The sequence below is a fragment of the Podarcis cretensis genome (genome assembly GCF_951804945.1).
Source record: "Podarcis cretensis genome assembly, chromosome: 5".
Taxonomy (NCBI): Eukaryota; Metazoa; Chordata; class Lepidosauria; order Squamata; family Lacertidae; genus Podarcis; species Podarcis cretensis.
Window position 1 is genome coordinate 16,796,572 of NC_137174.1, and position 22,912 is coordinate 16,819,483.

Consider the following 22,912-nt stretch of genomic DNA (forward strand, 5'->3'; position numbering starts at 1 on the left):
TACATAAGCCAATTTTGCTGGCTGCAGCTTTCTCCCGACTGAAGTGCATGCAGAGTGTTTGAGGACCAGGACATTCGCGGGGAAACCAAAATGCTTGTTTACAAAGCTATTGTACTACCAGCCTTACTTTTGCTTGTGAAACATGGACCACTTACAAACGCCATCTCCAACTTCTCGAAAGATTCCATCAACAGTGTCTCCTAAAAATCTTACACATCACTTAGGAAGACAGGCAAACTAATATCAGTGTGCTGGATGAAGCAAAGATCACCAGCAATGATTCTTCAACATCAACTTTGTTGGACTGGTCATGTTATAGGGATGCCTGATTATCGTCTTCCAAAGCAACTACTCTATTCAGAACTCAAAAATGGAAAGCGTAATGCTGGTGGTCAACAGAAGAGGTTTAAAGACTGTCTCAAGGCAAATCTAAAAGTAATGTAGTATAAACACCGACAACTGGGAAATACTGGCCTGTGAGCGCTCCAGCCTTTACCAAAGGTGTCGTGGACTTTGAAGACACTCGAACTCAGGACGCAAGGGAGAAACATGCTAAGAGGAAGACTCGCTTGGCAGCTACCACCCGGGAACCCATGTCCTCACTGTGGAAGGATGTGTGGGTCCAGAATTGGCCTCCACAGTCACTTACAGGCTCATTGTTAAAACCGTGTTTATGGAAGACAATCTTACTCTGCTACGAGAGATTGCCAAAGAAGAAGGAGAAAAACATAGGCCAATCCCTCATGGCTGACACCATGCAGCTGCAAGACTTTCGACATTACAGCAGCACCCGTGGAATGAACCCACAAAAAATCAGCTCCCAGGTCACTGATGGGACATTTAGAGGGTTCCCCAGTGATGGGGATATCCACGCATTAATATTTTCTGTACTTCCAGTTAGAGGTTCTCAGGACAGTATAAAATAGCCTGTTAAAAGACACGACTCAGTATGAGAAGCAAAAAACCAAAAAACCCACAAGAAATTAGAAATTAAGATAATCCAGCATTTGCTGAACTGGCGATCATAAGCATGTCCCTGGCTGCAAGGAAAGACGGAGTAATGCTGTACATGCTGAGTTAATAGCACTGTAGCTATGAACATGCTGTACATCAAAGCAGAGCCTTAATTACAGCATAATTATCTTTTCATTTATTTTCTTCGGTGAGTAAATTGATACCTCACTAGAACTTTCCCTGAGACTGTAAATTAAACTATCATTAATAACATTATATTTGTCCTAATTTGTGTATCCACGCTCATTTGTCTGGTTTTTATTAGCCAAAGAAAAGTAGGTTTGTAGAAATCTGGCAAGTAATCTATTTGTAGAGTGAAGTAACGTCAACTGATCCCCATGATTTGTTTAGTCGTTTAGTCGTGTCCGACTCATCGTGACCCCATGGACCAGAGCACGCCAGGCACTCCTGTCTTCCACTGCCTCCCGCAGTTTGGTCAAACTCATGCTGGTAGCTTTGAGAACACCATCCAACCATCTCGTCCTCTGTCGTCCCTTTCTCCTTGTGCCCTCCATCTTTCCCAACATCAGGGTCTTTTCCAGGGAGTCTTCTCTTCGCATGAGGTAGCCAAAGTATTGGAGCCTCAGCTTCAGGATCTGTCCTTCCAGTGAGCACTCAGGGCTGATTTCCTTAAGAATGGATAGGTTTGATCTTCTTGCAATCCATGGGACTCTCAAGAGTCTCGTCCAGCACCATAATTCAAAAGCATCAATTCTTCGGCGATCAGCCTTCTTGATGGTCCAGCTCTCACTTTCATACATCACTACTGGGATAACCATAGCTTTTACTATACGGACCTTTGTTGGCAAGGTGATGTCTCTGCTTTTTTAAGATGCTGTCTAGGTTTGTCATTGCTTTTCTCCCAAGAAGCAGGCATCTTTTAATTTCGTCACTGCTGTCACCATCTGCAGTGATCATGGAGCCCAAGAAAGTAAAATCTCTCACTGCCTCCATTTCTTCCCCTTCTATTTGCCAGGAGGTGATAGAACTATGCCATATACAAAGTGGCTAAGATTTTTCTGTAGATGAAGAAGCTATGTTAATTCTAGGAAAATCTCTTTGTATAGCACAAGAGTGAGCGGGGAAATCCACATTCGACATCAGAATGTACATTCTTAAAAATGTTTACATACGTTTTCTCTTCAAATGCACTTTGGACTGTTAGTAGCTGCATCATCAGTCATCAATTTACATTTCTGTGGTACAAGTCTATTGCTTCCTCTCGGAATTTTTATCTTCAAAAACTTGAGTTTTTCAGCATAACAAAACTATTTTCAATTTAAGTTTCTCAAAATGAATCCAAAACGGAGGTCTCTCCTTTGTGACTTCACACCTTGGAATTCCCTCACCAGGGATATATGTATGGCCTCATCACTGCTGAGCTTAAAAAAGAATCTCTGGGCACATATCTGCAGCACAACCTTAACCACGTATACTCTGGCGACTCAACTAGATTGGTAAAGAAAAAACATTTTAGATGTGATAGAACACTGTAGCACCAGATGGCGCTGTGGAGTTCCATTTTTGCCGACGTGATTTTTCTTTATAAAGGTTACAACCCATTTTTCCGAAGCGCTTCTTTGACGTGTCTAGATCCAGCCTGGTTCTGTATTCTGCATTCCGGCGGAAGCAGTGGGACACCGCCTCTTGCTTTTCCACCGCCTGAGGCAGCTGCTTTACCCTGCCTCATAGGTAGGCTGACTCTGGCAGAGTTAGGCACAAAGTCTTGTTCAAATCTGTGTTTGGGTCAGTTGTGGTGTACTTGGGGAGAAAATGTATTTCAGGCTGGTATGGGTGAATGCTGTCGCTGAATTTTCATGTGTTTTAGTGTATTTTGTACGCTGCCTGGGGAGGACAGGTTAGAACCGTTATAAATAAATAAATAAATAAATACCATGGGACCTAGCATAAATTAGCAAATCACGGTCAATCCCATTAAAATATGCCATCTACTAAGTATTGCCACATAGCAAGTGTCCAATATCGCATAAAGAAATAAAATATCAAACACTGAAAGCAAATGTAATCGAACGTCAGATATGTACATATATCAGCTCTTCAGTGAATATTCAGAGAATATTGAGTGTATCTAGTGAATATTTATAATAGACATTCGTTAGAGGAGAATTATGGGAAACAAATTTGCTTCATCTCTAAATAGCAGTTATTTCTTCAGGACAAAACACTAAACTTTACCAAATTAGTTCTGAAAATAGTTCCAACATAAAGTGTAAAGTGGTCCTGTGATCAGAAGGTCACCCTAATAAATACAAGCCAACACAACTTCTTATTCACCAAGTCACATGCGACCCATCAGCCATGTACTGTAGTTTATATACTGTTGGCTTACAATCAAAAGATAGTAGAAGTTGATGCCTCTGTCTTTGCTTGTTTAACTTGCTGGTCACCTAAACTTTTTTTCCTAGCTCAGCTCTGATCTCAGAAGTGAGCTGGATTTGTAAAGTGTGGGTGGGTTCCCACAAGGCAAAACACAGTGATAACGGCAAGAACCTTTATTGAACTACATAGCTGGGAAACAGGGGCAAAGCAACTGCTTATATACATTTCTGAAAGCCTGGGCCACTCCCACTCCCAACGTGATTGGCTGTCTAAACTTCCTTTTTTTAAAAAAATTCTTTTTATTAATTTTCACATTAGATCACCAAAAAGAAAAACAAATCAACGGTTGCAACAGTTGTAAAAAACCCCAACAAACACAAAAAAGAAAACTAAATAAATATCAATACATAACGTATAAACAATGTTGATTTCCATTACGCTTCTTTGTCTTCTCATTTATATCTTTATATCTTTAAGTATTTTAATCATTCTTCTACACATCTATTGACTTCCATCCCTCCCGGTTTCAGGCTTCTTAGTATGAATAGTTTGTTTCTCCTGCAGTTGATAGTTATAATGATTTGCACATCGTAAGATCTATATCAGTCCTGCTATAGTTTTTAGGTTCTTGTAATTCCCTTCAATATAAATCATAAAGTTATTCCAGTCATTAATAAACTTTGTATTCTTTTGGTTTCTAATTTTTTGTGTCATTTTTGCAAGTTCTACAAATTCGAATAACTTTGTTTGCCAATCACTACAAATTTGTTTGCCAATCACTACAAAGTTCTACAAATTCGAATAACTTTGTTTGCCAATCACTAATTGGTGGGATACTTTGGCTTTTCCAATTTTGGGCAATTAATAATCTAGCGGCAGCTGTAGCATACTGGAATAATGTCTTATCTTCTTTTTTAATTTCGTCCCCAATTATTCCCAGAAGAAAAGCCTCTGGTCTTTTGGGAAATGTATATTTAATTTTTTTTTTAACTCATTGTAAATATATTCCCAGTATTTCTTCATTTCGTCGCATGTCCACCACATGTGGAAAAAATTACCTTCTTTAGTTTTATACTTCCAGCAAAACTTATTCCCTGTCTTGTACATTTTCCCTAGCTTTGCTGGGGTAATGTACCACCTGTACATCATCTTTTCTAAATTTTCCCTCAGTGTTACACATGCCGTGAATTTCATTCCGCTAGTCCATAAATTCAGCCACTTATCATACTCTATATTATATCCCAGATCCATTGCCCATCTTGTCATGACCTCCTTTATTTCCTCATCTTTGGTGTCCCATTCTAATAGTATATCATACATTTTAGATAATAATTTGGATTTACCCTCTATTATTTCTATCTGAAATTTGGATTTCTTCTCATTCATCCCTACTTTTTTATGTTCCGTCCATATTGCGTTTATTTGGTGGAATTGTAACCAGCTTGTTAATTTCTCTTTCAGCTCCTCATATGTCTAAACTTCCAAGCTGCGAATCACAACTCAGAGTTCAAGGGCCAATGGCAGAGGCCCAAATCCTGAAATGTTCTGTGATTGGACATCATGTATCGAATCAGAACACAGGAGCTCAGAGTCCTTAGTCCGGACTCAAGCTCAGGCAAACACAGACCACTGAATACATAACAATTTGGAAGCGAAGTTTATGGGACAGAGAACCACTGGGGAGTAAGGCAGCAAAGAGGAATTGGCTCTCCTCATCTGCACTCCCCTTTTTAGGTTAAAATGAGATACCCTCCTACCCACCTGGTTTATACATGAATGAAACAGGCATGTGATGTAATTCCCATCAAGTCACTCAAGACACAGGAGATGCGTCATCAGGGTCAGGGCCATCTTTAGCAGATGCGGCGCCGGGGTGCAAATATCCGCCCAGCGCCCCCAAGTTACCACGGATAGTGTTGGGGTGGCCGTAGCTGCGCACTTCCAGACACCGGGGGGGGGGCGCAACTCTCCCCCATGCCGCTGTGGGAGAGCGATCCCCACAGAGGCTTAGGATGGAGGCTTGGGAGGGAAGCTGCACGCCTGCCAGCCTTATGGTTGGCGGGGCGTAGCTGGCGGGCATGCAGGGAAAGGGGAGGCCGTTGGCAAAGCCACGCAGCTCCCCCACTTGCTGGGGCGTCCCTGAGAGGCCGGCGCCCTGGCGCAACGCACCACTAAACCCTATGGGAAAGACGGCTCTGATCAAGGTCTGCAAGCATCATTGCTTGTGTCCTAAGTTTGGGGCACTGATGCTCCTTCTACTTTGACTGTATCCCTCCTTTCCTTCTTCAGTGGGATTGCAGTGGGGATGCCTTCTGGTGCACAGACAAATGAAAGAAGTCATACCTAAGAACAGTGAACGGCAGCATTCACTGAAAGTGCTAAATGGGAACAATACTTAAAACATTGCTGAATTTCCAAAGAGCAGCTGTTAGATATTTAAGCCCATCATTCTCTACTGAACATGCATCACATTCATTTTGTGGTGCCGTCATAAAAATGTATGAGAATGTAAATGCTTGAGTGACCCATTAATCTTTCGAGTAGCAAACGTAAAATGTTTTTAACCCTAGCGATGATATAGCCATACTTTATTTTGAATGAAAGCTTTATCATGGATCTGAAGATGTTCTGTGTCTTTCTGGGGTGTATAAATAAGAACAAATTAATATTAAAGTCTGATTGGTATGAAAAGTGTACTGCTCTATAGATTGCAGCACAAAGATGTATTTAGCAAGCCAAAACTACACTCAGCTTCTGATGAGCACGGAAAATCTAATAACAACACACACAGTATGTATGCTCATCATTTATTGAACTCAGCAAACAGAATGTAGCTATTATCACTATTATCATTTGCTAACTGACTCAGTAACAAATCTGGGCCTTCCAAACCTCTCAATAAAATATTCCCCTTCTTTTTTTATGGGCCAATTTACTAACTGTGCTCCGAGCTGTGTTCTGGTGAAGAAAGGCTCCCCCACTGGTTCTGCTATCACCTACAAGTAGTTTAATGCATATTTGTCCCAGTCAACATTTTAGAAATGGTTTTGATCATATTTTATTAGGTTCAGTTGCATAATGAATCCTCAAAATGAGGGGAGGGCATCCATAAGTGGTGCAGGATGTTGCTAGGAGACTTGTGGCTTTTTGTCTAATATGCATCTTCCTCACACACACCTCTGTATGGTTGCACCTGAAGGCAGCCATGAAGTGCAGACAGAGACAGAGCTTTGTGGCAGAGTATCTGCATGCGCAAGGTCCCAGAAAACATTATCTTTCTGCTTGGAGCAGAGATAAACACATTGCACCCATTTGCACAAGTTTCACCTTAGACAGAAGAAGAGTGTCAGGCCTTATCCACACTTTTGTTCAAGCATTTTGGGGTTTTTTGCCCCAGAGCTTTCCCCACAAAAACCTGCTCTTTAGCGCTCAATCGGAGCAAATGACAATTCAAGTTTTCTGCAGATTGCTGTTTGCTCCGATTGAGCTTTAAAGAACAGGTTTTCACAAGGAAAGCTCCAGAACAAACAAACAAAAAAGGGCACATGGACATGTAGCTTTAAAGCGCAAAGCATGCTTGGAAAGAGCGGAGGAAAGCGTGAATAAGACCTCATTCTCCTTACCACTTGGCAGAATTATACAGATGACCAAGCTGCCCCAGGGTGAGAGTGCTGTGTTGCCTCTGTCTCCAGCCTAGCAAGATGGGAGGAGGAAATGAAGAGTAGTTACTGCAGCTTTCAGTCTGGGGAGGAGGGGCAAGAGACCTACTTGCACATTTTTGAATCCTTTGGAATGCTGCCATATTATAATACTGAATGAACAGACATAAAAGAAATATGCTGAATCACTCGCTCTCCCATCGTAAAGTAGTCTATAAAAGGTCTGTGTGCCTGGACACACCATTTTTACAAGCAAGCAATTAGCAGAAAGGTGAACTTTAAAGCACGTCTTTCCCATTCCACCTTTGTCCGTTGCTATATTTTCAAGATGACATAAAGAACCCAGCTCAGAATAAATCCTCAGCATTTTAAGGATTCGGTAGCATATACATAAGGTTAGTTATGAGACCTAACTGAAGACATTCTGTACAGTCACTTTTATATGGTGCTTTTCAACAAGAGCTGTTTTGAGCTCAAAGGGCCACATTGCCACACAAGCAGCCTTCCGGGGGCCGTATGCCAAGTGTGAGTGGAACAAGGAATGCAACACTTATCTTCGTACTGTAGGATACAGTCAAGGCACAAGCTTTTCTATGCATACCAGGATCATATAACACCGGTCCTGAAAGAACAACATGGGCTCTCAGTATGTTTCCGAGCACAAGTCAAAGTGTTAGTGCTGACCTTTAAAGCCCTAAATGGTCTCAGCCCTGTATACCTGAAGGAGCATCTCCACCCCCATCATCCAGCCCAGACACTGAGGTCCAGCTCTGAGGGCCTTCTGGCGGTTCCCTCATTGCGAGAAGTGAGGTTACAGGGAAGCAGGCAAAGGGCTTTCTTGGTAGTGGCACCAACCCTGTGGAACGCCCTCCCATCAGATGTCAAGGAGATAGGAAACTATACAACCTTTAGAAGACATCTGAAGGGAGCCCAGTATAGGGACATTATAAATGTTTAATGTTTTATTAAGTTTTTGTACGTGCTGGGCAACCTAGTCAGATGGGCATGGTACAAATAATGAAATTATTATTATTATTATTATTATTATTATTATTATTATTATTATTCAGCCAGGCAAACAACAGGCAATAGCAGGGTTTTCCAGCCAGACAAAATGACTGGACCAGGGGAAGTGTGGCCTCAGAAAATCCCAAGAGTCATACAAGTGTCTACAGTTGACCTCCAGGTCTGAGGTTCCCCATCCCTTCTTTCAGCCCAAAGCCTCCCAAAGCATAATCTGACTGTCATGGACAGTCCACCACCCCCTGACAGGTGTTTCGATATCAGGATCTGTCTTTCAGGATTTCAGGATTCAAGCCTCCATTTTCAGGGACTCTGGAGGAAGGAGTTCTGTTCTCATGTTCATCAAGCTACACCCTGTCCCAGAAGGAATAGCTGAGGCTCTGCTCCCCTCAGGCTCTGCTTGGCTTCTCTTTGGAAACTGGAAGATTCAGTCCCATGACCTATGAGGCACCACCCCTCATCTCAAGATTAGATGTTCAGACTAGCATTCCCAAAGGCTGAAAGCTTCGAGCAAAGCAACCAGAAGTGGCATTCAATGTGCCTTATAAATGGCGGTGCCTTGAGTGCCTGCCTAGGTTTCTTGGCTATTAGTTGTGTCCCAAGGGAGCTGTAACGGCTGCAGAATCATGGCGTTCTGCCTGATGAACAGTTTGGTCTATCTCTATGACTTGCATGCATCAGACATCTACACAAAAGTAAGTTGAACCAGTAAACAATATCACGGAACCTAATTTTCTTTTTTCCCTATGCCAGTGTATCAACTTTTTTTATCTGCCGTGTGTCATTTGTGAAGCATTTTCAAGAATGCTTTTGAGCTGTGCCAGAGCACAATAAGAGCATGACAGCATTATCATTCTAGATAAATGGATGTCTTCAGAGGTGTGCCTACTTATCTGGCCTGTATTAATAGGGCAGGGGTTGATGCAACTTATTATCTCTCTTACTTTAAATTACTTCATTACAGCTGGTAAGGCACAGCTTAATCGAGCCCTCTATTTTGTGGCACAGAGCATTTTAGACCATAATCAAAGATCCAAATTGCAGAAAAGCAAGGGAGAGGGGTAGCAGGAATTAATGATGTCGGATGTAATTGTGCTTTCATATATACCCTCACAAACACACACACAAAATTACAGCATTTCTAGCTTTGCAAATATATTAAAAGCATTTCTTGCCTGCTGAAGAAACAAAACAAAGGTTTTTATTGACCATGATGGTCCATGGGTGGACAATTCCATGAGTGCTAGGACAAATCTACAAGAGGGTTAGTACGGATCAATAATAATAATTTATTACTTATACCCCGCCCATCTGGCCGGGCCTCCCCAGCCACTCTGGGCAGCTCTCAATAGAATATTAAAAACACAAAAACATCAAATATTAAAAATTTCCCTAAACAGGGTTGCCTTCAGATGTCTTCTAAAAGTCAGATAGTTTCTTATCTCCTTGACATCTGATGGGAGGGTGTTCCACAGAGCGGGCGCCACTACCAAGAAGGCCCTCTGCCTGGTTCCCTATAATTTCACTTTTCACAATGAGGGAACCACCAGAAGGCTCTCGGAGCTAGACCTCAGTTTCTGGCCTGAATGCTATGGGTAGAGATGCTCCTTCAGGTATACAGGGCTGAAGCCGTTTAGGGCTTTAAAGGTTAAACAATCAGCATTTGCACATATTTGAATATTTGCAGGAAGACTGCCTCCATTTTACAGACAGGAAACGAAGGGATTTGGAGGTGGGAGAAAAATCAAATGAATTCTGTTAGACACAGCAATATACAGTACCACTTGAAACAGTCACGACTTCCCTCAAATAAACCTGGGAAGGGTAGTTTGTTAAAGGGTTGCTAGGAGACTTTTATTTCCTTCACAGAGCTAGAATTCTCACAGTGGTTTCACAGTTAGTCCCTCTTTTCCCATGGAACTCTGTGAACTGTAACTCTGCGAGGGGAAAAGGCACCTCCTAGCACCCTTAACAAACAACATTTCCCAGGATTGTTTGGGGAAAGTCATGATTGTTTAAAAAGTGGTACAGTGCTGCTTTATATGTGTAGGACAGATGGCACCATAGTTGACTGGGAGTTATTGTACAACAAGGCTCCTTCCAGAAAGGTAGGCTTTTTTGTGGGATAATACTTGCTCTGATGCAACGTCATCTAACCTCCCCACAAACAAATCAGGATGAATCCGTAATACACATGTTTCTGAAAGCACCTTAAATGCAACACTCTTCAGCGGGCTTGAACACCTCAACTGCAAACTCGTGTCTGAGTCCAGAAAGCCATCCAGCTTGGGGGTGGAGTATTGGGTTGTTGTTTTTTATTTTGATTATATGTTTTGTGGTTTTATATTTTGATTTTGTTCTGTGAACTTCCCTGAGACCTCCGGGTAAAGGAAGGTTTATAAATTCAGATCATCATCATCATCAGGCAGAAAGGCAGGGAAGTCAACTTTGAAGTAGACCAGCAGGAACAAAATAAGAACAGAAAAATAAACCAAACACTGCCAAATTCATTCACACACTCTCGCCGCCCCCATGACTCAAAACCTTTCACAATTCTCAGTTCATTAAAAGACACAGACAGAATAAGGCCCATTGCAGCAACTCCATCCTGAAAGCTCCTTGAGCAGTGCAGCAGAGATGAAAACAACCACCTACAGTATTGGCCCGAATATAAGCCACACTGGAATATAAGCCACAACTTTAAAATTCGGGGGGGGGGGGGAGGAAAAAGACCATACCCAAATATAAGCCTCAGGCACTCACTCCTTCTGTTTTATTGTATGTCTGTTTCAGCAGCGATATCATAAAAGCCATTTTTTGGTAAGGTCGCGAATATAAGCTGCACTTTAACTTTTCACGGTTGGAATTTGGGGGGAAGGTGAGGCTTATATTCAGGCCAATATGGTATGATGACAAAGTGGGTGGGTGGGTCCTCATCAGAGGGTCGCAAAAGGGGTTATGGCCAGAGCATCAGCAGTAGCGGAACTGGGTGACAGCAGCCGCCCATCGCACAGGCAAAGAGTCGAGGCTGACATGAGAACCTCTAGTCAGGCCAAGGCAGCAGATATTGGCTACTAGGATGAGGGTTGATCCATGGTTATGATGCATGAAAACCATGGTCCACCATAACCAACTCAATCCACAGTCCTTTGGATGCCAGCTCAAAACGGATTCAATCTTGTATCTTCAGGTTTTTCCCCCTTCTCCTCTTCCTCTTCCCCCATCCCTATGGGTGAATACTGATAAAATGTCATCATAATCAGAGGTGCAGAAGGAGATGAAAGATTCCTTTCTCACTGAACCTAAGGAAAGACCCTCAAAGTAAATGTGATCGTGGCTTTGGCACCTGGGAAGGCAAGCCACACTGGAATATAAGCCACAACTTTAAAATTCGGGGGGGGGGGGGAGAAAAAAGACCATACCCAAATATAAGCCTCAGGCACTCACTCCTTCTGTTTTATTGTATGTCTGTTTCAGCAGCGATATCATAAAAGCCATTTTTTGGTAAGGTCGCGAATATAAGCCGCACTTTAACTTTTCACGGTTGGAATTTGGGGGGAAGGTGAGGCTTATATTCATGCCAATATGGTATGATGACAAAGTGGGTGGTTGGGTCCTCATCAGAGGGTCGCAAAAGGGGTTATGGCCAGAGCATCAGCAGTAGCGGAACTGGGTGACAGCAGCCGCCCATCGCACAGGCAAAGAGTCGAGGCTGACATGAGAACCTCTAGTCAGGCCAAGGCAGCAGATATTGGCTACTAGGATGAGGGTTGATCCATGGTTATGATGCATGAAAACCATGGTCCACCATAACCAACTCAATCCACAGTCCTTTGGATGCCAGCTCAAAACGGATTCAATCTTGTATCTTCAGGTTTTTCCCCCTTCTCCTCTTCCCCTTCCCCCATCCCTATGGGTGAATACTGATAAAATGTCATCATAATCAGAGGTGCAGAAGGAGATGAAAGATTCCTTTCTCACTGAACCTAAGGAAAGACCCTCAAAGTAAATGTGATTGTGGCTTTGGCACCTGGGAAGGCAAGCACGTTCAACTGATCACTTAGCAAAGGTTAATGCTGGCCGTCACTGGAACGAGCTGATGAAGCCATGATTAATATACTCCGTGTTTGCAAGTGCAAGCGCCCTGCAGAAAATACAAATAAAGCAAAGGGATTTTTCAGGGTGATTACATTTAAATTTCACAGTTGATGAAGCAAACCCAAAATCTCTTTTTGCACACATGCTAGTTAAAGGCTCCTGACATTTAACAAGTTGGCTAGTGAAGTATAGCGGCTAAGAAACTGAGCTGGGAAGTTAGTGATTCAAGTGTCTCCACTCACATGAGCTCGGTAGGTGGCTTTCAGCAACTCATCGCCTCTCATTTTAGTCTACCCTCTCCACCTGTATTATCAAGTTCCTATTAGTGGCCTACCTTGCAAGGTTGTTGCAACAATAACTTGAGATAATTCTACAGGAAGTGCAAAGGACACTCAAATGTGCTGTATAATTAAGAAATGTTATGGGGGAGGCTCCAGCCCTTCGCCCTCCCATTCTACTTTCTCCCCAGCTCTTTAAAAAATAGTTTTACATTTTACTGACCCCTTTTTAGCAAAGCTCCCCCTGCTATTTTTCTTCCTCCTCTCCTCCCATGAGATCACTGTTACACCCAGTAGGAGGAAATGGGTGTAAGCTCCCTCCCCCACTGCAACTCCTAATAACAATAACAATGTTAGTTAGTTAGTTAGTTAGTTAGTTAGTTAGTTAGTTAGTTTATACCCGGCCCACTCTGGGTGGCTCCCAATAGAATGTTAAAGAAGAAGAAGAAGAGTTTGGCTTTGATATCCCGCTTTATCACTACCCAAAGGAGTCTCAAAGTGGCTAACATTCTCCTTTCCCTTCCTCCCCCACAACAAACACTCTGTGAGGTGAGTGGAGCTGAGAGACTTCAAAGATGTGTAACTGGCCCAAAGTCACCCAGGAGCTGCATGTGGAGGAGCGGAGACGCGAACCCGGTTCCCCGGATTATGAGACTACCGCTCTTAACCACTACACCACACTGGCTCTCAACACAATAAAAACACAATAAAACACCAAACATTAAAGACTTCCCTAAACAGGGCTGCTTTCAGATGTTTTCTAAAAGTCAGGTACAGTGGTACCTCGGGTTAAGTACTTAATTCGTTCCGGAGGTCCGTTCTGAACCTGAAACTGTTCTTAACCTGAAGCACGACTTTAGCTAATGGGGCCTCCTGCTTCCGCTGCACGATTTCTGTTCTCATCCTGCAGCAAAGTTCTTAACCCGAGGTACTATTTCTGGGTTAGCGGAGTTTGTAACCTGAAGCGTATGTAACCTGAAGCGTATGTAACCCGAGGTACCACTGTAGTTGTTTATTTCCTTGACATCTGATGGGAGGGCGTTCCACAAGGAGGGCGCCACTACTGAGAAGACCCTCTGCCTGGTTCCCTGTAACCTCACTTCTCACAGGGAGGGAACCGTCAGAAGGCCCTCAGAGCTGGACCTCAGTTTCGGGCTGAACAATGGGGGTGGAGACACTCCTTCAGGTATAGCGGCCGTTTAGGGCTTTAAAGGTCAGCACCATTGCTATTCCTGCAGCAATCCACATCCTGGAGACTTAACTTCCGTAGCGACAAGGCTCCTTGTGAGATTTAGAACCCTACGAGGGGACATGCACGGGCTCATTCTCTCTCACCCCCTTGCACGATGGCAAGCGAAAAAGCCCCATCCATGTTCAGATGAAAAAGGAAAGTGAACTCTTCTCTCCCAGCCAAACATCCTCCCACAAACTCAAAAGGATAGCAACCATCATCTTGCTACAGCAAGTTAGTGCCAGATCTACAAATTTTGTCATGGACACAAAAGGACTGTATGAATGGATGGTGCTAGGTCAATTTAATAGCAACAATTTCCTCACAATTTTCTTCAGCCCCCCTTCCATAGGAAGAAGGGGGTATGGGTTGTGGGGGGTGATACAGACGAGATGGGTCTTAATCAGAGGAAGGGGGTTGGCCCTCTACAGAGTCATCAACTTTTTAAAGTCTTTAATAAGACTGGGGAATCAGCTACATTAGTAAAGAAGCAGTGATTTGAATGTGCTATGAACATGCAACAACAGATGGCTCCAGAGAGCAGGAAATTTTTAAACGCGGCTTTCCATAGAGCTTTTAATGTATTTTTAATCTCTTGTTGGAAGCTGCCCAGAATGGCTGGGGAAACCCAGCCAGATGGGTAGGGTATAATATATTATTATTATTATTATTATTATTATTATTATTATTATTTAAAATGGTCTAATTTCTGACTTATTTATAGCCTGTTTTCTCCTGTGTTTAAGGGTAAAGGGACCCCTGACCATTAGGTCCAGTTGTTGCCGACTGTGGGGTTGCGGCGCTCATCTTGCTTTATTGGCCGAGGGAGCCGGCATACAACTTCTGGGTCATGTGGCCAGCATGACTAAGCCGCTTCTGGCGAACCAGAGCAGTGCACAAAAACGATGTTTACCTTGTCCTTTGACGTGCTTTCGAACTGCTAAGTTGGCAGGAGCAGGGACCGAGCAACGGGAGCTCACCCCGTCGCAGGGCTTCGAACCGCCGACCACAGCGCCACCTGCATCGCAGTGTTTAGAACCACCCTACATCCATATCAGTGAACAACAAAATAAATTGTATTTTACCCAACCCCCCCCATTCTCATTTGCTTCACTTTACGGTTCTAAGCTGTGAGACGGTCACATTTTGGCCCAAAGTACAAAATCCCCCCCCCAACTCATCATAGGGATGCTGGCTCCATTGGTTAAAGCACTGTGCTGATAACCCCAAGGTTGCAGGTTCGGTCCCTGCATGGGACCACTGCATATTTCTGCACTGCAGGGGGTTGGACTAGATGATCCCCAGGGGCCCTTCCAACTCTAGAATTCTATGATTCTATGATCAAATGTCAAAAAATTAACAAGTGTCTAAACTTGAGGCCCCCTTTGAACCTGAGGATCTGGACTAAATGCTTTCCTGGCCACTCCCTGATAGGCCCTGGGTGTCCCTTGAAAAGGGGGGAGAAAGATGGAAATGTGTGTGGGGGGGTACTGTCTCTACTTGAGTACCTAGGATGCTGCTCTTGGAAGTGATAGTTTGGGATGGAGGAACATGTATAGGGAGGTTTAAAGTTCTCCCTCCCCTCACTAAACTCCACACATCAGCTCTATGCCAGTGCAACTCCCATGCTGAGAACTGGCTGCCAGCTCCAGCCCTGAGCCTTTTGCAATATAGAACTCAATAAAGCAAAAGAGGTGGAATATGCCAAACACCACCCCAAGGCTCCTATCCCAGACTGGCTGGAGCCCTGAACAGGAGCTATGCTGTTAGACTGGAGGCCAGGGAATTCATTGCAACATCTTGTCAAGATGGATTCCTCACTCCCATATAAACTTTCCTTCTTCCCTCAAAGCCCAAGGTGACGCAAATATTCCTTTTGGATATTAAGCACTTTTTAATTTACAGCAAAACTAAAACCTTCTTCCCCCAAATAGCTGCCTGGACTTTCACAGCGAAGTAGATGCCATCGTGAATTAATTTATATGAAGGGCGGGTTTATAACTGCTAACTTAGCATCATGTCTTACAACAATTATTTTTTAAAAATCTTTTAAAAGCGGGCAGTAAATTTAAGTGCTTTTTAACAGCTGGCTTCAAAGGCCATCACCCCATATCAGATATTCAGTAAATCCTCTACTGAGACAGTGAGTGGTTACATCATGCCAAAGACTGTTTTAATTGTTCGATTTTGAAATAAAACGCCAGGTGTTAATTGATTTTTTTTTCATGATAGCTTTTAGCACTGTAGTTAATAAAAGTTTTGGGCCTTCTAGCCAAATACTTAAAGCATTACTGTTGAGAAACTACAGTGAATTTGGGGGTTAGGCCCTAATCTCTAAAATGTCATCTGCATGGCCTCCTGTCTATTAGCTTGTGTACCTGTAACTTCCTACAATCATCTGATGATAATGAGCATGCTTGTTTTTAATTACATACACTCTTTACCATTGGACTGAGAACAAGCTGCTTCTATAGGATCTAATAGCTGGCGCACTCAACTAAATCATTTTAGAAACCTTAATTAAAATATTGGTGTATAAACTGCTCTTAGAGATAACCTGCTCACATTTTAAATGAAGCACATAATGTTAGGGTATGTTCCTATCCTATACTGAGGATCCACCAGTTCAAATCGGGAAAAATAAATACAGTAAATGGACAAAAATACAAAGATTCACAAAATGTTTAGGGGTATGCGTACCCCCAGAAAAAGCACTGGGTGTTAGCTCCTGGAGGCTGAGACACTTCCCCCCCCCTTTTAGGGGGTGATGCCCTCTCAGTGTTCAGCATGCTTTCGGCTCCACCCCCTGGCTCCTCGCAACGTCGTATGTGTGGTGTCAGGACGTTGCGCAACATCATGTGCATTATGTGAGGACATTGTGTTGGGCCCAGGGGCGAAGGAAGGCTAGCCAGCACCTGGGGGGGTGGGGTGGGGCGGGGCAAACTGCCCAGCGGCACATGCAGGGTGGTTTGCCGACGGTGCCGCTTGAGCCCCATATGGACAGCAGCAGGATCCTCTGCTTGTGGCTGCGGCGGCAGAGGGATCTTCCGCACGCAGCAGTGGCACGATAGCGGCTGCTTGCGCCACCACTGCACCCGGCAGCAACAGGGCGAGCCCCCTGCAGGGTGCCTTCTTGTCTCCCCCCCCCCCCGAGATGATGATGATAATAATAATAATAATAATAATAATAATAATAATAATAATAATAATAATAATTTATTATTCATACCCCGCCCATCTGAACAGGGCTGCCTTCAGATGTCTTTTAAAGTTAGGATAGCTGCTTATTTCCTTCACATCTGAAGGGAGGGTGTTCCACAGGGTGGGCGCCACTACCGAGAAGGCCCTCTGTCTGGTTCCCTGTAACCTCACTTCTCACAATGAGGGAACTGCCAAAAGGCCCTCGGCGCTGGATCTCAGTGTCCGGGCTGAACAATGGGGGTGGAGACGCTCTTTCAGGTATATAGGACCAAGGCCGTTTAGGGCTTTAAATGGCACCCGGGGCGGACTGCCCCCCTGCCCCCTTCCTCCAACACAGGTTGGGCCCTCTCAATCATCTTGAGAAGCTGGAGCCAGATGTTGTTGGCCAGTCAATAAGGATGGTCTAGAAAACTTGGAGGTTCCTCTCTCTCTCTACCCTTTCCCAGGCAGACATCTCAGTCTCCTGTCCAAGCTGAGTTGCATCACAACACTTCCAACACCTTCGCCTGTGAACCATTTCTGTACTTGTGGGTTTTGCTAAAAGGAGCATCTGTGTGATCTTGTTGTGTTACTGCCACTTACTGGGATTCAAGCGAGGCAGAGCTCCATAAGCCAGAGCGGCTCAGAAACTTTGCCCATCCATTCCCCCTTTATTAACTCTGACTGCCCTCGCTGCTTTAGAACTCACTTATCACTCCCAAGGATCAACTTGGATGCTGTACTATAACACAATTTATTCTCTTGGTGACTGCATTTCTCTCAGAGAAGCACAGGAATAAATGAACATGGAACTCTATTAGGCCACATCAAAAGCACTGAACATCATCAGGAAACAAGGTAAAGATAAAATGAAACCATTTCTTAGGGACCGATAAAATGACTTACTCGAGTCCCAAAGACTAATCCAGACAACTTGCAATGAAATGCACTAGAACTCCCAACAGCTGCCGCTGACAAGTTAGCAATAGTAGGGTATTTTGGTGGCATTTGTTTTATGCATTTTGTATTCCCCTATCCCAGGGGAAGGAGGAGATATATTAATTGTCAGTGAATTGAAGTTTACCTTACCTGATAGGCACTATGTTTGCAGTTATGTATGTTGGCTTGCAGTGTACCTACTGCACCTTAAAACTGAGATACCAGAATGAAATTTTATACTGTATATGAGCTCAAGACAATATTCTGTCCTAGAATAAAATACTAGATCAACACACTCCACATTTCAAGGGGTAGAGGAAAAGTCACTAAATACATTGCACCAAGTGGAAGCTGCAACTAAAAGTTGCGTATGGAAGAGCTTGTTTTTCATGTTCCAGCTAACCAGGGAAGCCCTTTTCCAGCATACTCCATTCCATTCCCCCTCCTTTGCCATTTTCCATCCCTCACAACAGCATGTTCAGTCATTATTGGACTGTTTTGGGGAGATTCTTCACTCCACCCTCGTTGTTTCCCCCCTAAAACCTTTTTCTGTGTCTGCAAACCTCGGGGTTCCAGTCCCTCTGAATGTGCTAACGCCTTTTGCCTACATATCATAACTCAAGAGCATGAGTTTGCTATTCATATATAGGTTTGATGATATGGCAATGCCTACTCTGAAGAGGGAAACACTGGAGTGAAATTTAGTGTGCGCATTCAGGTCACAATTCCATGTATAAAAGCAAAGTGTTGGTCCAAAAGCAAGGAGGAAAGCTTCCAAAATCCTCAGTTAGTACCGACCAAAATGGCACAAATGTCTTATCAGGCAAGACGTTCAATATAACGAGTCAATCTGAGGCAATACTAATACTAATCATAATCATATTTGTACCCCACCCATCTGACTGCGTTACCTCAGCCACTCTGGGCGGCTTCCAACACACATAAAAACATAATGAAACATTACACATTAAAAGGCTTCCCTATACAGGGCTGCCTTTAAATGTCTTCTAAAGGTTGTATAGTGACTCATCTCCTTGAAATCTGCTGGGACGGCTTCCCACATGGTGGGCGCCACTACCAAGAAGGCCCTCTGCCTGGTTCCCTGTAACTTCACTTATTGTGGTGAGGGAACATCCAGAAGGTCTTCGGTGCTGGATCTCAGTGTCTGGGATGAACGATGGGGGTGGAGATGCTCCTTCAGGGATACAGGGCTGAAGCCATTTAGGACTTTAAAGTTCACACCAGGACTTTGAATTGTGCTTGGAAATGTACTGGGAGCAATTGTCTCGGGCACAGGGAAGTTGGGAACTGGCAGCAGGGCAGAAAATTTGCTTGCCTCCTTATTACACACATGCCCGCCAGCCCACCTTCCTACTCCAGCTATAGCCAGTGGCCACCCACCTGACCAGGCTCTCTGCTGCCTCTTCCACTCTCTCACTGCCTTGCTCCAAGGGAGGACAGCAGCATGTGCTAAAACACCTGTTTGACCCCTGCACACCCATCTTCAAAGGTGGGTGGGGAAATGTAAAATGCGTTGCATTTTAAAAGGCCTCTCCTAGTACAGTGGTATCTCAGGTTAAGTACTTAATTCGTTCCAGAGGTCCATACTTAACCTGAAACTGTTCTTAACCTAAAGTACCACTTTAGCTAATGGGGCCTCCTGCTGCCGCCGCGCCACCAGAGCACGATTTCTGTTCTCATCCTGAAGCAAAGTTCTTAACCTGAAGCACTATTTCTGGGTAAGCAGAGTCTGTAACCTGAAGCGTATGTAACCTGAAGCGTATGTAACCTGAGGTACCACTGTATCGTGACAAGTTCTGATGGCAGAAATCCTCTCCTTGGCCTGTATTAAAACTATGCTTACCACTAATGCTTCCCATACATTACAGAGCAAATGAGAGGGAGAAATGTAATTAGAAATTAAAATGTAAGATTCCAGTATTCACACAGGCATATATATCCAGGATGTTTACATTATAGAGCTAGAGGGAAACAGATGCACTTAAAAGCATAAATGGTTTTCCAAAATGCAAATTAGTAGGCAGCTTGCACAGAGCTACTTGAAGCCAATGGGATTCACACACTCTAACTAGGCACAGGATTGCACCCTCTGTTTTCCTGCCACTCTTAAATGGGGATAGGGACAGTCTGTATTTAAGCCCCTTCCAAATTTCTGAGCCAGTCCTCTCATTCGGGCCTTTTTTCTTGGAGAGAATACGTCATCATTTATTCTATTAGAAAATAAATGTAAGGATATATTGTGGAATTTGCATTCCATTACCTTGGTTTGCATGCCATAAAACATTTATTACACCCTTGGGCTACAGGCTTAATAATGACTGGGTGAAATGCACTAATGTGGTATTGGCCTTGCTATAGAACAAAAGATTAATGTTCTTTGATGTCACCCAGCTAATAGTTGGGCTCACCAATTTGTCCCTTCAAAAGACATTACAGTCATTGAGACAACCCCACTAAGAAGAAAGGAAGCAAAAGAAGATGGAAGTCGAGCCATAAACTGAAGCTCCCTGAAACTATGTAAAAGTTTACATGGGATTTTTCTATCCATGAAATAAATCAAGGCCTAGTTTAGATTATACTCCCCACCCCCAAGCATGGCAGCGAAGTGAGACGTAGCCTCTCGCCCCATCCACTCAGTGCACCTCTCCTGCTTCAAAGACCACGTGTGGGGATCCAAACACCCCTTTGAAATTACGAGGTATCCTCTTATGAGCAGGATTATTTGATGGCTATATTGGAATTTTCAGATCTATAGACAGGCTTGAGACGACAGTGATAGTCCCAGACCCTCTCAGCTTCTTGTTATATAATTAATTTTAGTTGCTTCTTGTAAAGATAAAACTGTGTAATATTTTTTCCCATGCTCTTTCTCCTCAAAATACAAGAGGAAGAAACTTCCAACAAGAGCAGCCAAATCCGACATATATGTTTCTCATAAGTGTCCCATGCTGTTTAATCAGGTTCATTCCCAGGTAAACGTGCATAGTGGCGCATTGTGCAATCTTGTTTCAAAATGTTCGTTGCCTAATCTCCACAAAGTGGATGTGAACACCTTATGTCCTACTGGTTCCCTTTAGAAGTTTAAGTCAGATATTTTCCCTAAATCTCTTCTGCTGAAAGGAACTAGACTTGTGTATTTATCCTTGGCTGAATCATTCACTTAAGTATGAAAACTGAACATACACAGAGGCACTGCTATTCCAATTGCTTTGTTTTTCAGATTCCAGAATGTAGAGTGTTTGAAGCTCAGGATTCCATGTCCTGGTTGTATATACAGTGGTACCTCAGCTTACATACGCTTCAAGTTACATACGCTTCAGGTTACAGACTCCACTAACCCAGAAATAGTGCTTCAGGTTAAGAACTTTGCTTCAGGATGAGAACAGAAATCGTGCTCCGGTGGTGTGGCGGCAGCAGGAGGCCCCATTAGCGAAAGTGGTGCTTCAGGTTAAGAACAGTTTCAGGTTAAGAACGGACCTCCGGAACAAATTAAGTGCTTAACACGAGGTACCACTGTATACTGTTTTGGAGCTGCAGGGGAACTTTCTCTTGTTGGTGTGCGTTCATGCCATTGAGGAAACAAAAGCAAAAGGGATCAGCTGAACTGCTTGGTTCTGTTCCAAAACATTTTGGTAGAGAATATAATTTTTACATTCTGCCAGTGCTTTTTTTGGGGTGGGGGACACAGGGGTATGCATACCCCTAAACATTTTGTGAATCTTTGTACTTTTGTCCATTTACCGTATTTATTTTTCTTGATTTGAACTATAAAATGGTGATTTTCTTGAGTCAAAATGAGAGTACAGTGGTACCTCGGGTTAAGTACTTAATTCATTCCAGAGGTCCGTTCTTAACCTGAAACTGTTCTTAACCTGAAGCACCACTTTAGCTAATGGGGCCTCCTGCTGCCACCGCGCCACCGGAGCCCAATTTCTGTTCTTATCCTGAAGCAAAGTTCTTAACCTGAAGCACTATTTCTGGCTTAGTGGAGTGTGTAACCTGAAGCGTATGTAACCTGAAGCATATGTAACCTGAAGCGTATGTAACCTGAGGTACCACTGTACCCCTAAACATTATTTTAGAAGGAAAGAAAGAAAAAGCACTGCATTCTGCTCCACCAAAACCATGCAAGTGGGTTAGGGGGCAGAATGGATTCCACAGTCCACTCCGGAAATGGCACTATCGCTGCTGCCTTGTTGCGCTGGTAGCTTCCGAGTTTATGAAGAAAGGCATCACAAGGTTGCACTTATGGGTGTTTGTTTCAGGGTAGCCTCAGATGCTCAGAGACATTCAGCATGCTGAGGAAGGCATGATCCTGGCAACCATGCCAGAAACCTCTGGGCATATAAGGTAAGGCCCATCTCCAAGGCTATTTTGAGAACAAACCTGGAACCTCCCAGCTTTACCCCCTGCTGGAACATGGGACTATGGCCGTTGCAGAAAAAATAATAATTGGGAATCTCTCTCAGCCCCTCAGACTGCTGCTGTTGTCCAAACAGCTTTGTTAATATTCCAGAACATACAATTTTCCCATTTTAGATTTATGAGCTACGGCAGGTCTTGACAGCGTGACCGTTTTGCCATTTGTTTCCCTCACAAGTTCCCCCTCCATTTCTCCAGCCATCAGATCCTTCGGAGAACTCCTCCCTCCATCGCCCGTCCTTCGCTGGCTCTCGCTCAAGAGGCTAACAGGCAGTAATGGAATGCTGGGCAGCCATGAGAGGCGAGATTCCACCGCCCTGCATATTGCTGACCATGGATGCCAGCTCAGCACATCTTGATAACTCATAACCCCTTGCCATAGGTTTTTATAGAGTGCCTGGTCTATTGTAAATCACCAACTCTCTGTCATCGACCCAGCTCCATCCCTGATTCATAGCATCAGGAATTAAACTACTGTCACACTGTGTGGAGAGAAGATAACCATTTATGGCACCAGTATAATAAAAACAAAACAGGGAAAAAAACAAAACAAAAATAGACTGTCTTGGAAGCAATGAATTATGGACCAGCCTCAAAGGTCAAATTATTATCTTGAATTTCTTTATTTAAGCAACCCAAACAAATATTTCTTCACCCTCAAACCCCCATGATTTAAAGGTGAATGACAAGTTATACAGACTGGCCTC

General features: G+C 43.6%; 1 long non-coding RNA gene across 1 annotated transcript; it reads left to right on the forward strand.

The window, feature by feature from the left end:
- The first annotated feature begins 18,980 nt into the window (after nucleotides 1-18,980).
- LOC307215838 lies at nucleotides 18,981-22,690 on the forward strand. Its single transcript, XR_013838662.1, has 3 exons — nucleotides 18,981-20,755; nucleotides 22,049-22,133; nucleotides 22,404-22,690. It is a non-coding gene; the product is annotated as an uncharacterized lncRNA (long non-coding RNA).
- The last annotated feature ends 222 nt before the right edge of the window (nucleotides 22,691-22,912 follow it).